A 6,643-nucleotide genomic window follows, 5' to 3' on the forward strand; every position below is an offset into this window, starting at 1 on the left:
TGACGCGGGTTTGGGGCGGAGTTAACGCGTGGAGAAGCTGGTCTCGGAGCAGCAGTGCGGGGGTTCAGCTGACTTTAAAGAGGGTAAGAGTTCACATCCTCCCTGTTATGTTTTCTGCTTTCCCTCCCTGTCCAATCGCTCGCTCTCTCTCTCTCTCTCTCTCTCTCTCTCTCTCTCTCTCTCTCTCTCTCTCTCTCATGTGTGCGCACACGAACGGGTTTTTTCTGTTTGTTTTTTTTATTTTGTTTTTTGCACTATGACTACTTACTTGCCGTGAATCAGTCAAACCACAGTTTGCATCATATCACCCATAATGTATATTATGAGTACTCATGTTATACTGGTACATAAAGAGACTGCTTTATGTACCAGTATAACAGTATAACATGACCTTCGGGGTCTTCGCGGGCAGACCGCGAAGACCCCGAAGGGGCCAATTCAGATTCTAAATGCAGTTATTTGATGCCACCTAGTGTCGTCAGTAAATTACGCAGAAAAATTCCCTTTTTTAGATCCACTTCACTCACAAAAAGAGATAGATTTTATACATTTCTTTTATAAACAATACATTTAATGCACCTCTCCTCTGCCCTGTCTTAGCTGCAGTCACTTTGTGGACTTTGTAATCACGTAATCATCCACTCACACCAAATGACTAATCAGATAAGAAGACATTTTTAGAAATTACTAAAACCTTTTCTTTTTTTCTTTCTTTCTTTCTTGAGAGAGAACGTTTACAAGTTAGATGAGATACATATTGGACTTTTAGCTTTCATCAGTAAACTTGCCAAACATCCTCACTTCCAGTGCAGATTTACTGTAAAAAGATTGTTGTGAAATGCTCAGTATAAACACACAAAAATTATTATTTTAGCACAGGCTGTAAAATCTATTCTAAATATAAATTAAACAAACCGAATAAATAAACTGATGTTATCCCTCCTCAAATAGCAATAATACAAAGATATATGGGAATTAAATATATACAAGAAAACCAGTGGCTACATGTCTAGCTGAAGAGATGACACCTTCACATGCGCCTCTGCCCTTTCTGTCTCTCATGTTCATGATCTATTGAATTTCACTCAGAGCAGCTGCATTGGCGCATACGCTACTTGATATCCATAAAGCTACTGCATTTTTCAGAGTAGATTTGGTGACTTTGATTATGGTATTAAACTCAGTGTTGCTGTGTGTCTCCATACAGTTGCATTGTTTGATTTTGGTGTATTTACGTGTAGCACAACCATTCTTTTCATTTGTTGTGGATTTCTCAAATGGAATCAGTCTGATGTCCATGGATGTCTTTGATGGCAAGTCAGTGCCATGTAAAAATGTCTGTATGGCCATTTCACTGTTGACTCATGCTCCATGAGTCCTGAGGCTGAGTGTGCTGTCACGTTCTTCCAGACGGCCAGAGCTGCAGTCATCCAGCGACTGCTCGCACACAAAACAAGCCTTGCCCCGCCTGCTAACAAAACACACGGCTGATGTCCAATACCAATCAGCAGTGGAAGGTCAAGGCTAAAGTGTTTACCACACTGAATGTGGATGATGCATTCCTTCACACTGTTTATTTCACTGACCTCTCCCCTCCCCCGCTCTCCCTCATGATGGGTCCGGTTAATATTAATCACAGATTTAGGAGTTTACAGATGATAAATCCCTCCTGTTTTTGGTGATCTGGTGCCCTTTATGACTTATCACCAGTGGGGGAGCTGAAAGCGAGCTAATTGGAAACAAAATGAGGGAGAGTTTGGCCAGGAGAGACCTGCTGTGTGGGCAAAACCACCAGGATATGACTGTTTGCAGTGCAGTGGGAGGCAGCTCTGGCTTCCTGCTCAGAAATCTGCAGAATGTTTCTAATGCAAGCTTGATGTCACTTTACTGAAAATTTGCTCTTATAATTCTGAACATGACAAACATTGGTCAAGCTAAAATCTGAAAAAAATATAGTGTGAAGGTGGTTGATGAGTTTATATGACATGAGAAAACTACGTTCAACAGGTAATATGATGAAGCGTATTGTCAAGGAATTACTTGACCAAAAGAGCTTTTAGAAAAGCACACATTATAGTCTTCTAGGAATATCCGGTAGTATTCTCAGCTTTGGCAGTGAATGGGTGTGGTGTAAAGTCATTACGGTAACAAGATTAATGGTTGTGAGCTAAAAGTGCACGGTAGCCTTTCAGATCCTGCAGTGGATGTCTTCTGTTTGTGTTTTAGCAGTGACTGTGTGTAAGTGTGCAGATTCCGAAATGTCATGACCTGACCCAGAGGCCATGATGTAGAAACAAACCATTGCAAATCAAATTGTCCAATTTACCTGCAAAATAACAACTCAATATCTGAACTGTACCCACAGCAAAGTGAAATATGTAGTGTCTGGATGTGGTTGGGCGAGGCAAAATACATCAATATTTTAAAAAAATAATCAGAATAAAATAAAAACAAAGGGATTGTGCATGTGGAGAAAAGGTTATGGTCAGCATATAACCAGTCCTAAGTTCAAAAGTGAAATATACATGAGCATTAGCATGATTTCTGGAAAAGAAAGAAACATTTGCCATTTTGTGAGCGGAAAGCAAATTAATTATTACATCTAGCTTCTACCAGTTATTTAATTATGTGGAATAAATGTGCATCCACTTTTATTTCAAAGGATAGTCCCTATATCCCTGTGATATTTCGATTGTTTAAATACTAATGAAGAATTAATCACAGTTTGTGTCTAACCAGATTTTTCTGAAAAGAAACCTAATCCAGTTACACAAGTTTCAACCTTATATTTATCAAACTTATCAACAACCTAGAATTTTATATCTGATAACTTACTTACAATCTTGCAAAATAAGCTCAATGTGCTTTTGTTAAAAAAAACAATTAACACCAAAAAATCACAGTAAGCTCCGGAGAATACAGAGAATATGATCCCCGTGACTCTTCTGACTGCAATTGTGTGGGAAGTGTCTAAAGTGCAAGCCTGTCACAATTAGTTTGCTTTAAATTTTATTTTTGAGAATACATCCAACTTTTCTGACACACAGAACAACTTCATCTTGAATAAAATTTCTAGAGTTTTTAACCTGAATACAGTGGGAATCAAGTTTCTGTGAATAAGCAGATGTACACTAGACATTTACTGAATTTTACATGTTAAATTAAACTATAATAAGAAGTGTTAACAACAAAGTTTTACTTATTAAAACAAGACATTTAAAAAATGAGCAAAAGTTGATTTTCATGCATTTTACAGTTAAAGAACAAGGAAGTTTCTGCTACAGATTGTTGAACCGGAGCAACAATTAATATTAAAATCAGTATCTTACATTATCATTTATAGCAATTGTAATTTTTACAGTAACTAGTGACTAAAACCTTTTCATGTTTATGTCTCTGGTAATAGATGCTGGACAGTAAAGAGAGCCTGTAGATTGTCACCCTGCTGTGAACCTTGGCAGCCACTGAAACAAAGCTGGTACCTCTTAGGCTCTTTAGCCGGCTCTTTAGCCGGTTCACATCCTGGTCAGAGAGCAACAATAGTTAGTGAGTTAGATTAACACGGCACAGCTTTTGCTTCACCTGTGACCGCTGAACCATCTCTCACCTTTTATTAACCCCAGACAGCTGACCTCTGACTCCTTCAGGCCAACTGCAGAATTCTTCATGAGGTGGATTTCACGCTTGAGAGACACTTTGTGCTACAGGTCAGTGTGCAGTTATAACGCACCGCTAACGCTCGTCTCACTCATGAACAGATTCATCCTGGCGAAATGTTGGGATCCTCATTAGGAATTGTACAAAATCCTACTTAACCTTTGACCTCACTCAGACTAGCACTCATTATCTCGTATGAGATTAACCCACATTGCTTTGTAAATGATAGAATCAACTCAACTCAGCTTTGAACTGTAAACAGTTTTGAAACTGATCAAATAAGATAACATTTTAAACAAGACATATGCTTTAGTCAAACCTTTTAATGTGGACTGCACACATTTCTGACCTGTTTATGCATAAGAGAACTAAAGATGACTGTATTATTATTGTAACATTTTGCAGTATTTTAATATTTAAGTGCAAAATTTGAGGCATATTTGCTGGTAGCCTTTCAGTTGATGCTGATAGAGGTCTTTCGAATGAAAGGATCGCATAATTAGTTTGACAGGTTTGTTTATGCCATTACAAAATATTTTTATTGTCCAGTCTCTAAAGTCATGGATAATGAGGGCAATAACATGATGAGTTTCTTACATTGTTGTGTTTTGTTTTTCAGGTGTTAAGGCCAAATAAATTCCCAGGGGGGCGCTGTGCACACCTTACCGTCCGGGTGGAGGCACTAAGTGGTTAATTAAGTGGAATGGAAGAGGATAAAGACATAATTCAAACTTTACTTTAAGATAATATACTTAAGTGTGATTTTTTTGTGCATTACTATAGTACATTACTATAGTTTTTAACTGTAATGTACAAGAAGCTGAATCACAGTAACTAACAATAAATAGTGAAGTTAAGAATACAAATATATAGAGAGCAATATTTATGATTAACATAACAAACAATGCAAAAAATATTACAGGTGTGATTTTATTATTATTATTATTATTATTATTATTTATCAGGAAATGAAGAGTTTCAAACACACTCACTTTTCATGACAGGCTTTTTTTTTTTCAACATGGCATCAAAGAATTAGTTGAGTGTTTTAACAGCTGTCATGTGGCTGGCCATGTGTCATTTATGCTGGTGGTTTTTCTTGCCCTAGTTAGTGAGATGCAGTAATATTCTTAAAATGCAGCTGTGAGGCAGGCTGGGAGGATTTGCTGTCTCTAGGAAGTTTCTTTGTGCTTGATCAGTTGATCTGTGGCCACTGCGGGGAGGTAATGCTGGGATGTTTTGATGTACTGGATGCTACATTAGTTCAGACGGCAGTGTGAAGGCCAGAAGGGAGATGGACAGTTGGGGGCTAAGTGTGAATGAGACAGAAATTTAAAGAAACCAAAGAGTCTTTCTTGGTACTTTCCAAGGTCAGGTGGCATACATGACTATAATTCAGAGAGACTGTGCTTTTGCATCTGTCTGCATCGAAGGAAAAGTTATCGAAAGCAGGCTGAAAGTGTAGTCCTTTAGAAAAAAGGCATTATGTATTGAAAATTGGATAAAGTATAATGTTTTTTTTTTTTTTAAATTGGCACTTGAATTGTGAAATGGTGAGATTTTGCAACCACTTTTTTCTCCACCACCCACTTAGCACTGACTTGCTTCTACATTTTCGCAGCTCAAACACACCAGACACAAACCCTCCCTCTCACTTTTCTACCAGAAGACCAAATGTCATTCACAGCAAAGACATTTCTTTTGTCCTTCACAGCACCACATTTCCTCAGACTGAGAACACTGTCCGGTATTTTGATTGATCATGTATTTGTATCTATTCATAGAGGCCAGATTCATCATTCCAATTTGTCAAGTTGCTGGTGTGCCAAGTTAATTATGTGCAGGAAAGCCAGAAAAAAGAGGACAGCCTCCTGTTTAGACTCATCTGAGGTTTCCCTACCTCACCTCGTCTCCAAACGAGCAGCCAAAGCTTCACTGGGCTGCTGGAGCTGTTTGGCACCATGGGTAATTAGTGTGATGAATGCTTTAGTGGAACAAATAGTGGCAGTCGGCTGTCTCGCTCATCGTGTGGCTGTGCTGTCATAGCTCTGGGGCTGCGAGCTCATCAGGGTAATGGATGATTCTGCAACAGAGCCATCCCTCAAACAACAGCGCCACCACTGAGCAGGAAACGGGCCTCTTTTTTTAGTCGACAAAAAAAAACCTTGAGTCTTGAAGGTATATGGATGTCAAGTGCTTTTTAGAAGGTTACCAACAACCAGTAACAGTTAAATCTGGAAAAATGAAATTGAAGTATCTCGTGAGGTATAATTGGGTGAAATGTAAAAGAATAGCCCAGTGCATTATTCTAAATATGCATTTTTTCTCTCTAAATAGGGCTAAATATATGGATATTCAAACATCTTACTAATCCTCTGTGGGATTCTGTCCTATGCCTGGGCTGTAGAGCTGTCGCCGTAGAAATGATGGATCACATTATTAGATTAGGGGAAAGCAAGGACGGGCTACAACTGGATTTGCAATTCAGAGTCTCTTTTGTATATGGACCTTTTCTGCATCAAAGGAATGGCCCTAATTGGGCCTCTGTCATTGAGTCAGAGATTGTTTTTTAACAATGCAGGAAACCTTGCAATAAATCAGGTCAGCTGTCTGAGCCACGTCACTGGACAAGGCATTAGTCAGATATGCAGAATGTTCTCTTTGCATACAATGTAAAAAGAATTCATCATCATTTACGAGCACAGTTGCAAGCCCACATCTCCTAATTCTTCCAACAAACGAAGGACATATGGTGATTTTTGTCTCTTGGATGAACCCCAGGGCAGAGGCAGCCTTGAAGGTCTGGCTCTGTGTGCTGTCATTTGAGTACCAGCTAATGGCTTATGCTTACTCTGTGCTTTGACTTTTCAACCCACTGTGACAGAGAATAATATGATTCACATAAGGGTGAATTCTCAACCATGTCATCCATGTAGCGGAAGCTGCCGCAGACAGGTAATCCATAGCTGTATCAGGGAAAAAAACA

At 38.8% G+C, this 6,643-nt stretch overlaps 1 long non-coding RNA gene across 1 annotated transcript; it reads left to right on the plus strand.

The window, feature by feature from the left end:
* The first annotated feature begins 13 nt into the window (after positions 1 to 13).
* LOC146582829 (uncharacterized) lies at positions 14 to 4,559 on the plus strand. The gene is made up of 3 exons (XR_014893075.1): positions 14 to 83; positions 3,624 to 3,707; positions 4,277 to 4,559. It is a non-coding gene; the product is annotated as an uncharacterized LOC146582829 (long non-coding RNA).
* Positions 4,560 to 6,643: the final 2,084 nt, after the last annotated feature.

This window comes from Mchenga conophoros, linkage group LG1 (genome assembly GCF_057382185.1).
Source record: "Mchenga conophoros isolate Kocher_MC1m ecotype Shallow Benthic linkage group LG1, M_conophoros_male_GT1.1, whole genome shotgun sequence".
Classification (NCBI taxonomy): domain Eukaryota; kingdom Metazoa; phylum Chordata; class Actinopteri; order Cichliformes; family Cichlidae; genus Mchenga; species Mchenga conophoros.